The 12,012-nt window shown below is 37.2% G+C and overlaps 1 non-coding gene across 1 annotated transcript; it reads left to right on the top strand.

Moving 5' to 3' along the window:
* Positions 1-11,616: 11,616 nt before the first annotated feature.
* TRNAV-CAC lies at positions 11,617-11,689 on the top strand. Its single transcript has one exon. It is a non-coding gene; the product is annotated as a tRNA-Val (tRNA).
* Positions 11,690-12,012: the final 323 nt, after the last annotated feature.

Here is a 12,012-nt window from a genome sequence, read left to right as displayed (position 1 = left end):
AACCAGTCTCTTGACTAAACAAAAACGCACAGTCAGAGAAGGCCATGCGCTCCATTGTTGTGTCTTACAAAGAGCTTCTATCCTGCCACAATGTCTGTACAGGTAAAACAACAATGAGCTTCTATCCTGCCACAGTGTCTGTACAGGTAAAACAACAATGAGCTTCTACCCTGCCACTATGCCTGTACAGGTAAATTAGCAATGAGCTTCTATCCTGCCACATTGTGTGTACTGGTAAAACAGCAAAGAGCTTCTATCCTGCCACTATGTCTGTACAGGTAAAACAACAAAGAGCTTCTATCCTACCACAATGTCTGCACACGTAAAACAACAAAGAGCTTCTATCCTGCCACTATGTCTGTACAGGTAAAACACAATGAGCTGCTATCCTGCCACAATGTCTGCACAGGTAAAACAACAGTGAGCTTCTCTCCTGCCACAATGTCTTTACAAGTAAAACACAATGAGTGCCTATCCTGCCACAATGTCTGCACAGGTAAAACAACAATGAGCTTCTATTCTGCCACAATGTCTGTACAGGTAAAACAACAATGAGCTTCTATCCTGCCACAGTGTCTGTACAGGTAAAACAACAATGAGCTTCTATACTGCCACAATGTCTTTACAGGTAAAACAACAATGAACTCCTATCCTGCCACAATGTCTTTACAGGTAAAACAACAATGAGCTCCTATCCTGCCACAATGTCTGTACAGGTAAAACAACAATGAGCTTCTATCCTGTCACAATTTCTGTACAGGTAAAACAATAATGAACTTCTATCCTGCCATAATGTCTGTACAGGTAAAACAACAATGACATCAGTATTACTGCTTGATGTCACTGGCTTTCATCATCATCATCATCATTGCACACTTTTCCTCAATTTACAAAATGTCCTGGCCAAATTTCACCTTGTCAGTATAACTAACACCAAGGGTCTCCCCAGAAAATAAATTATGTCTAGTCAGATTAACTCAGAAATCAAAAAGTAAGCAAATAAAATGAATAAATTAAATTTATTATTGCCTGGGATCTAGCCAGAGGTTTGGAAATTGGTAAACATAGTGCTTTTGCTAAAACAAGGCTCAAAGGATATGGTCAGAGCCTGTAAGTCAAATACATTCCCTTTTATCTAAAATTCTGGAGGAAGTTGTTACCATGTAAGGACAAGAGAGTAAAATTCAACCAGTCTCTTGACTAAACAAAAACACACAGACAGAGAAGGCCATGCGCTCCATTGTTGTGTCTTACAAACTCCGTACTAATAGCATGTGCCTGAAATAAATCACATAGTTCTTTATCCATGAAAATCTGCCTTATGAAATGTAACATTATGCTGTTAGTAAAAGTGAACTTACCTGTTTTTCTAGCAACCTGGAGGGCAGATCGTTTAAGATGCCAATTGATCAAACACAATCTCAGGCAATGGCATTGAGAAGAGGAATGCTGAGTCCTAAGGCCAGTACTCCAGTCTTTGGTGGAATATCTTCCAGATTTTTAAACAAAGTATAGATTACAGCAAATTAAATTTGGAACATCACTAGATCTGCAGCATACATGGATAAAACTCTCACTATAGCCCAGATAAGCTTGGTTTCAAGCAATGGCCTGGGCACTGGAGATACTAGCTGCAGTGCAGGGAGGTCAGAAAAAAATGTGCCTGCTTGCCTTCATGTGGGGAGTCTGTGTCTCAGGGTGCACATACCATTAATGTGCCGTATTGTAGGACAGAAATCAGCAGGAAGCTTTTATTTTGTGGTGGGGGGTGCAGCTGTCTATGGCAGTTGTGGAGGTATGTGCCAAATTCCTCCGGGTTCCCACTGTAAACCCACAGTGTGAGCTCTCATGAACATATGATGAAGACTGTATGCGTTAGATGATCCCCCTCCCCACTCTGATAACTGCCTGGATGATTACCTCTCCATGGTCATGCTTTCATCCTGCAATGCAAAATGAATGGGTGCATAGTAGTGTTGACTTTTCTCGGAGAGCACATGGGAATAAAGGGTCCTTAAATGTTTCTTAGATGATTTACAGGTGTAAAGTAGAGAAAAATGCTGGCAAAAAAGGTCTGTCTTTTTTTTTTCTTGCAGGCAGATAAAAAAAAGAGAATATTCTCTGTTATATCTGTTGATTCTGAAATTAAAAAAACATCAACTGGAAACTCACATGGTAACAGCAGAGAAATCATTATCAAACTGTACAATTCCTTCCAGAGTCTTCTCCAGCCATGCAATATAAATCTACGTGCTCTTCCTTGGAAAATTAAGTCTATAACCACTGTACCATTCTTCACAAAAGCAGTCAAAGACTTTATCAAAGGTGAAACTATTTGCAAATGTCTGGGCAAAGGGTCTTAACCTAATTCCCATGCTGGAATTGCTCATATGAGTTGGGGTATCTTGGAGGACAATGTTACCCATGTATTTGGCTACAATAAACAGTATTCAGTGTTAAATGTAGCACATAGTTTGAAGGAACACTAATATTTTATGGGACGCCAACACAGTGATACAACAGTCAGTACTGTCAGTTCATAGGGATTGGTCCTCCAGGTTCTCAGCTTGGCCTCTTTCTGTATGGTGTCTGAATTTCTTCACTGTGTCTGTGTCAGTTTTTGTCAGGGTGCTCCAGTTTCCTCCCACATCCAAAGACATGCTATAGGTAATTGAGTTAATTGTTCTTCACTCAGATTTCCCACAGTAGGTAAGCGTGCTACATAACAGTAAGTGAATGGTGTACCTGAGGTGGTAATCTGACATGTTTAAAGTAAGTTCCGCTGTCTAGCACCCAGTGAATGCTGGGACAGGCTCTAGCTTTCCCTGTGAAGATAAAAGGGACTAAGCAATAAATCAGACATTAAATGACTGAATCTTACTGAACTCATGTAACTTATTAATGTTTGCTTTAGATTAGTTTATGTTGTTTTCTTTCTTTCCTTTTTGTAAACAGGTTGTATCTTAAGAAAGTCCTGGTAGTATAGTTCATTTGTCTGTATAAATCAATCAATCAATCAATCAATCAATCAATCAATCAATCAATCAATAATTAAATATCTGATTGTCTGTTCATTCTGTGGCCAGGAGATCAGTTTTCTGTATGTTGTGCTCACTCAAGCAGTTCCTTTATATCTGGTATTAATGGCTGCAGATGTGTGGGCTGTCAAAAAAATGACAAAAATTTATAAACAAACACCTGCTCTCAGAAGTTCTTTTTGAGTTTTGCCTCCAAGTCATGTGAAACATCTTTGCATGCCTACACAGTGTCACATGGCCATTCTGAACATAATGTAAAGCTATAGAATTACTCCAAATGTATCTAAGTGGAGTACATCCTTGTAGCTTAATTGCATGACATCATCATGATTCCTTAATTACATGACCTCATCATGATTGCTTAATTACACAACCTCATCATGATTCTTTTTTTGCAGTGGACAGGGTGCCTAGTAATGAAGTCATTCCATTTAGTACTTGTGGCGTAATTCTTTACAAACTCTCTTACGATTCCTAAAAGGAAACACTTGCTGTATAGAAACTGAACTTATAGTAGTTCTGTTTAAATTCCAGGTCACTAAATAATTTGTTTTACCAAATGCAGCCTTTCAGAAGGTACTGTTACAGTTACCCAGTTATTTTAGTGGATAGTCTTAAAAATGTCATGTCACACTATTTGTTTGATCAAAAGTCAGCTTTTATTTGAAAGAACATAGCAAATCAACAGGAAAAATATTACCACTTCAGCATCTTATACCCAACAGACTAAGCTAGGTAAGGCAATGCATTATGGTACATGTACAGTCTTAAAAAGATGACATCATGCATTAGTCTTAAAACAGCAGTGGCTATACACACATATGTATAATATGCATAAAACTATAGCAACTTTATTTTGCTTGTCATTACATTGTACATGTGAAGCTGCATGGGGAAGGAGCAGTGAAGAGAGGCTGTTTTGGGAAGCATGAGGTCTTAGTGGCCAGTAAATCTGCCTCACAGCTCCAGGATGTATTTTTCAGCCATTAGTCCTGACTGTATGGAGTATGCATGTTCCCCCATGTCAGCACTCAGCACTGGTTTTCTTTGGTTATTCCAGTTTCCCCGCATCTCATGAAAACATTCTGATTAATTGGCTACTCTAAACTGTCCATATATATTTATTTAAATAATAAAAAAATGACCAGTTACACGCTCAGCTTTATATTAGGTTTAGCCTTTTGCTTTTGTTTCCAAGTTTGTGGCTGAAAACAGTTCTTGATGGCAAGTTTACTTATTCAGTTATAAAAAAAAAAAAAAAAAAACAACTGAAGCTTGTCATATTTGCTATATCACTTACAGACTGCTGGGTGCAATTTCATGGCAATCATAGTGTGTTTCAAAAACTGTAAATTAAATCATACAGAATCCCATTTAAAAGCACAGAAGTAAGATTCAAATAGGTTTACACTTCTGAGTCGTGACAGACTGCACTGACATCTCCTAGGAAGCTCATGTTGCTTTGCATAGGTAGTTAAGAGTCGGTGTGACACATGAAGGTAGTTATTCACATCAGAGATGCTCAAAACTCCCAAGTGTTTACACTTATTCTCACGTTTTTCACAGATGCTCCAAATGATGGCATTGTATATATAGACATTACTAAGAGCTTCTGGCTAAATTTTCTGAAATTATACATATAATGTTTCTAATGTAACATTTCTTAGCATTAAGGATACATTCTATTCAGGGAAAATGACTGCAAAATGATTTTCTTCTTTATTCCCACAGTTTTGTACAGCAAACTTGCTGAACAATTGTATTCTGGTGTTTGCATGCATAATAGACTAAGGATGTGAAATGTGGAGGCATTCTACATCCTGCATCTCTACTGTGCTTTCTGAATGCTACACTGTGACCTGAAACGTATGCTTTTGTTGTATATGGCAGCATTTGAATTCCTTATTGCAGATGTAGGTGGCCTTTCTGAAAAGCCTGTGAATGCTACATCAGAGGCCGTGTGAGAAGCAGCTCTGAAAATGTCATGAACCATTATGGCACAGCAGTGCACCTACTCTACGTTATACTTTTCAAAATAAAAGCTGGGTTTGGCTTTATTTGCTTAATTTAATTTTCGTAGAATGCTTCTGTGATTTCACAGAATATTTCATTTATTTGGTTACTATTTTTTTATTTGGTAAGTGGACAAAATAAGAACTTCTTTTAACAATAAAGGTGTTCAACCTATCTAACTAGTCTTTATATTTCAAAAAGATAACAGAATACATTTAATGTCTACAGGCATAAGACTCATGCTAAGCAGAAACTGGAGACATGAAAACTAAAAAAAAAAAACAAGTTGTATATATAAAGGCATGAAACATAACACAGAATACCAGAGCCCTGCAGATGTGAACTCACTGGCATTCAGATATAATATGATTTATGAACTCTACAGTATTTTTTTTTAATTATGAACTCTCTAGTATTAAACAGTTCAGAATAATGCTGTTGTGTTGGTAATGTTCTGATTTTAAGTATTAAAACAAAATCTTGCTTCTAACAAGATACTGATAATAAAACTTTTCAGCCTGATGTCCCCATTTAGCAAATATAAATAAATGAACAAAATAGATAGCAGAGGAGCCCTATATATGTTGAGGATCTTAAATGAATTTTATCCAAAACCTCAATGGCCTCCTAGTCATATCACACAGCATAAGTATCCTCAGTAACTTATAGAGCACTCTGCTATGACAACACACACCAAGACAAACACAGTGTCATTACATGGTGTCTCAAACTCGAAGACCATAAGGCAAACCACCATACAACACAATATTTTAGTCATAGGAGATTCTATTGTAAGACACACAGATATCTCACTCACCAGGCTGAGCGAGGAGAGAGTCACGGTCCACTGCCTATCAGTGGCCAGGATCTGCCAGATTGCACATGCACTCATGTCATTGAACCATAAGTGCCAGAATGACTCTTTCATACTTCATGTGGGTGTAAATGACCTGATGTACCTCCCTGGACTATATGAAGACTATATGAAGGGAGGCGTGATTCCCGGACTATGCATCCTTGGCCGGTATGTCTCTCATTGAGTAATATTCTACCGTCTCCAAGGATAATACCACAGTTCCAACAGACGGGCATTGATTTTAATAATTGGCTTAGGTTCTGGTATCTCTCCAAGGGGGTACAATATTTGTCTGCCTGGATGGATATGATAGACAGACCACACTGCTTTGCCTAGGATGATCTGCACCTACCCCCCCCCCACACATTTTTTAATATTTGCTAAAGCCATGTCCATTCGATAGGGCCTTTTTTAGGCAGTGGCAACCTGATGAACCCATTGACATAGCTAAACTGATTCAGAATAATCCTAAACTATTAGTGCTAAATGCCAGGAGTATAAAAAAGAAACTTCCTCCCCACCCTGGATAATACAGACATTTGTTTAGTTACCAAGACTTTTACAGCTGCAAAGAGCACCATGACAGTGCAAGGCTATAATGCCTTCCACAAATTCAGACCAGCTACTACACAGACAGGAACTAAAGGTGGAGGTGTCTTGATTTGCATCCAACACAAGCACACCTCAAGGCAGGTCAAACAGTATCACACACGAGCTTCTCCATGTCCAACTTACCAAAAGTACAAGTCCATACCATATCCTTGAAATTTATACGTCCCCTTCCATGACCCAAGAACCTCATACCATGTACTTGAATGGACTGGAGACACATTCAACCAAACACAATATTCATGGGTGACATTAATTATACCAACATTAACTCTGAATCATACACTACCTTAAACATTCAAGCCCAGTGATTCCTGGACTTCATTAACACAGACACCCTAGAACAGCAATTCTGATACCAGTGGTAGAAGTATCCTTGACGTGGTTCTCACAAACATAGGGACATGGTGCAATGTCCTCATTGCTCAGGTTGGACTATAGAGATGTCTCCTTTGAAATAAATATTAAGCCAGGGACCTCATCTAAGTACTTCCCACTAAGCAACAATCTAGCAACATTCCAAGCTCCCCAGCCCTGTAAACACAGCTGCTTATGTGGAATTATTCACAAAAAACCCTGGACACTCATTTAAATAGTTGCACAGAGACAGCTGTACCTACCTGAGATAAACATAGGACAGTCTTCAAAAACAAGCCACATTGGTGGAACACCAGTATAAATAGGTTATATAACAAAAAAAAAAAAGAAAGAACATCATGTCCAAAAACAAAAAGGACATTATCCAGCAAGATAAAAACTCCCTCATCAATCTGAACAAGCAACTCAGAGGACTAATTAAGTCCACCAAAGCCAAATTTGTGCTATAAATGGTCTTCAAAGCTATGGACAACCATATGGCTTTCTTCAGTTATGTCTACAGCCTTAAAGCCAATACCCAGCAATGTGCAAAATTAATGGTGAATGGCTCTAGATGATTGTCACTGTTGATGTGACACCCTGACCCCATATATAAAAATGACAAAAAGGGGTTATGGATGGATGGATGGATGGATGGATGGATGGATGGATGGATGGATGGATGGATGGATAGATGGATGGATGGAATGAACAACCTATAAAAACTTGAAGATATAGCAAATCTGCTGGTTGATAGACTTAGTAACACTTTTACACTCAGTGTCGCCTGCCCCCCAGGAAATATCCCCCACCATTTCTCTACCCACTATGTCTAGGGTGAAGTTCCTTAATGTATTCTCTAAAGCCAGGAACACTTCTTCAATAGACCCTGATAATATCCCAGGATGCCTCTTGGGGGTTATTTTCTCCAAGTCTTTTGGGTTTGGACCACATTCCTATGGTACGTCCTGCCTTCTCCCTTGTAAATATCTCTGCTTAAACAGTAAAGCCTTAATGTTTTCTCACTATCTTTTATATATGTCTTTTTCCATATCGTAATTCTCTCATGTATTATTCACGAAATTCTGTAATACATTTCTATACATTTCCCACACTTCACGTTTTCTTCCTTTTTCACATCATCCTGACATGAAAAAATTCTATACTTCTTTTTTAAATTCAATCCATCATTCAGACCAGTTTTTATAGAAGCTCTTCATAGTTATATGACCCTTCCATGACTTTAATATGTCCCACTCACCAATTGTAACTCATCATTTCTTATTTATAGCTTCATAGGTTCATAAGTGTGTACTACGCTAATGGCCCTGGAGCCTTTTTCAAGCTTAGCCCATAGGATTACCCTGGCATTGTGCCACTCAACCTTAGCTGCCAGGGCCTCTGTCGAGTAGAGCCACTGGAGTGATCCCCGGGGCGAATTTTCTGTTTCCCATCCACTCATCAAGATTTCTCTTGAAGAGGGCCAGTGAGGCACTCTGCTTGACATGTATGGGAAGCCTATTCCATAGCATGAGCAGGCTCTGGGTTACGAACCTTCTTTTTATTCCTTTCCTAGTTTACCTATTTGAACACACTACATTTCTTCCATCACCTACATCCATATTGTTAAATGGTCTGAAAACATTCATCACAACTGTGTCACCATCTGCTAGCTCCAGTCCCTCCAATAATATAAAACAATCAATTTCAGATCCAAGTGCCCCCTTCTGTAAGTTCATTGACTTTTGTTTCACATAGCTAATTTAGTGCAATGCATCACTTCTTGTACTTTTACATCTTTCCCTTTCTTTTTAGATTTTCTCTTTAAATTGCAATTAAAGTGCCCTGCAGTTATAATGTTCATGTTAACCACCACTGCCTAATATCTTTCCTTGCTAGTTATATATGTGTATAGTGCTATAATTCTGTTAACATGTTCTCCTCACCTCTCATCCGTAACAGTAAACCACTCCTCTTTACCAACATCACAAGTAGTGTTTTCACTGTTTTTACACAACACAGGCACTACAGAGCAATGCTCATTCCCGAAGTTCCATATTATAGCTCTGCCTCACAATGTTTCTGTTTTCAATCTTTCTTCACTTGTCAGGAATCTTATATTGTATTACAGAATGACATCCACATCACATTTATCACACCATTCTAGTATCCCTATCCTATTTACAATGTTAATAATACTGTTCACATTTACTAAATGAACTATAAAGTGGTTGCGTTTCCTTATTTTTAAGTTTATCAGAAAATCTTTTTTTAAATTTTTGTTTTCTTACTTTTCCTCTTTCCTGAATTGAATATATTTTTTTGCATCTATGTATAAATAATCCTCAGTCCCGAAAATCATATTTTTCACTGGCAAGAACTTAAAAAAATATTGTCAGTTTTTTTCTTTGGCCTGTCTTTCTGTATTGCACACTCTCTCCTCCTTTTCCCCTCCATATTTTTTCTTCTTCACCTAGTTCACCCTCCTTTCCAGGCTCTTTTTGTCCTTCCTCAATGTTTTCTTCAATTTCCCTTTCTTTTTCATTATTTACTGTTTGCTTTAGACAATCTATTCAAAAGTGTCTGCAACCTGCATTCAGGCACACACCTTCTTGCTGTATGTCCTTTCTTCTCTCACTGGTCACATTGTAGCTTGTCACAATCATTAATTAAATGAGAAAACTCCTGACAAAACAAACAAGACTTTGGCTCGCCAGCATGTCTTAATGTCCCTGACTGCCACAAAAATAACACTTGGCAAGTATTTCATCATGTTTTTCTTTACATTTCAAAACAGCTTCCAGCCTCCACTCTCCATTTGATAAGTTTCTCTCATTTCTAACTTTCAATATAATATGAACAATTTCATATAAACTCCACATGCATTTTTTCACAATTGTTTTTATTGAAAATTTTAGCAACAAAATATTAATATATGATAATAGAAATATTATAAATCAAACATACATATCTAAAAGAACAATAATAAACAACTAAAACAACTATTTACAATGTCTACTATAAAACAAAACTTTTTAAACAGAAAAAGAAATTTAATGAGTAGTTGTTAATTATTAAAGTCTGTGAATCTAGCAGTTCTTTAAATTTCAACCATATATTGTATGTAGAGGTGATTTTAGATGTTCTTGTCTTGATCACACTTCAGTTGCCAAGTGTATACATTCCTTCATAGTAGGAGTCATCTCATTTTTCTAGTGCTTGGTGATAACTTTTCTTGCTAATGTTAAGGGTATTTTGTTTTTGTGGCATAAGTTTACCAATGAAAACAGACTGTAAATAAGACTTCCTGTTCATTATAAACCCAGTCTGATCACTATTTGTCAACACTGGAAGAAATTGTTTTATTCTAGAGGAATAGATTGGCATGAATATTTTATAATCTACATTTAGTAATAAAATTGGCCTATATGAAGAACATTGTGTTGAATCCTTGTCAGGTTTTAAAATTGGGGATATTAGGATGTATTTCCAGGATGTTGGTACTTTTTGTAAGTCCTTTAACTATTGAAAATACCTCTAGTAAAATACTCAAAGCATCCTTAGTCATCGTTTTGTATAGTTCAGGTATCATACCATCATTTCCAGGTGCCTTATTGGGTTTTAATTTATTAATTTGAATTTTGAATTCAGACATTGATATAGGCTTGTAAATTGTTTTATTTGATCCTCTAACAGTTGGTTTTCACTTCCAATATTGTTAAACCTCCAGATGGTACAACTGTCATTGGTCTGATCTCTGGGAATGATGACTCAGCGTACAGGAGGGGAGTGGAGAGCCTTGTGAAGTGGTGTTGGGACAGCAACCTCTTTCTATATACTAGCAACATGAAGGAGATGTTAACTGATATATGGATGAATAGAGGGCAGCATCTGTCTGTATATACTGGTGAGTCTGAGGTGGAAAGAGTGGCCACATTCAAATTTCTTGGCATTAACGTCTCTGAGGACCTCACCTGGACTCAGAATGTCAGAGGCCTGACAGGGAAAACTGGGCAGTATTTGTATTTTCTGAGAAGGTGGGACTAGTAACATAAACTGTTTATGTTGTACCATCAGGGAGGCGTTATAAGAGAATAGTTGCCAGAACAACCAGGCTAAAAGACAGTTTTATACCTCAAGCCATTAGTTTGATAAATAAAATTCACCCACTGCCTCTCTCTCTCCAGCATTGTAGGATGGTTTATGTTTGGAGGGGTGAAATGCGCTCTTTGCACAAATGTGCTATTTTGCACAATTAATTGATATTTGTATTTTATGCTACTGATAATTGTTCTTAACTACTTCTGTTTTTTTTTGTATGTTAATTGTCAATGTTTTCTTCTTGCTGGAGGATTTGCAGAATAAGAATTTCATTGTACTGTGATGTTGTCTCTAGTACATATGACAATAAAGTTGAATTGAATTGAATTTAAATAAATGTTTTAATTATATCTTGTGTGTCCTATGTTAGTTTGTACTGATTAATCTTATTATTTATTTTATTTATTAGACATTTGTTGACCAGGTAAGTCCGAATGGGCAGCAGCCCTCTTCAGAAGAGACCTGAGGAGAAAAGCTCCAGTTTTAGAAGTATAAAAAAGCAAATTAATTACATTGAAAATATTTTTGAGGCATAAACAATGGCTAAATTTCAGGTAGAGGATTCAGATTAGTTTCATTCAAAATATTTTCAAGGCATAAAAAATGGATACATTTCAGGCTATCAGTTACAATATATTAGCAGGTTCTGTAGTGTAATGGTTATCATGTCTGCTTCACACACAGAAGTTCCTGGGTTCGATTCCCAGTGGAACCATTATCAGGGGCCCAGGGAAGTAAGTACTGTGGGAAGAAATAGCCAGGGAATTGTTATAGCTAGGTTTCTATAGGCCCTAGGGCTGATAGCCTAGTACCAACCTATGAAGCATAGGGCAGAAATATCAGTAGTACAGCCCATAGGGGTCTATATTATTCCTTATTAAAATGAAACCTGAAAACATCCAGAATATCTTCTATTTCAATAACATTGCTTTTACTGCTACAGGAGTATAATTCTTTGATGTGGTTAGATTTAACAATCATTTTTGTTCTAGTATCCAATTTATGCATGGATTTAGGATTTATGGAATAATTAGTTAT

The sequence above is a fragment of the Protopterus annectens genome, chromosome 2.part1 (genome assembly GCF_019279795.1).
Source record: "Protopterus annectens isolate FY-2018-M chromosome 2.part1, PAN1.0, whole genome shotgun sequence".
Taxonomy (NCBI): Eukaryota; Metazoa; Chordata; order Ceratodontiformes; family Protopteridae; genus Protopterus; species Protopterus annectens.
Note: the sequence above shows the minus strand (reverse complement) of the source record. Positions and strands in the feature narration are given on the sequence as shown.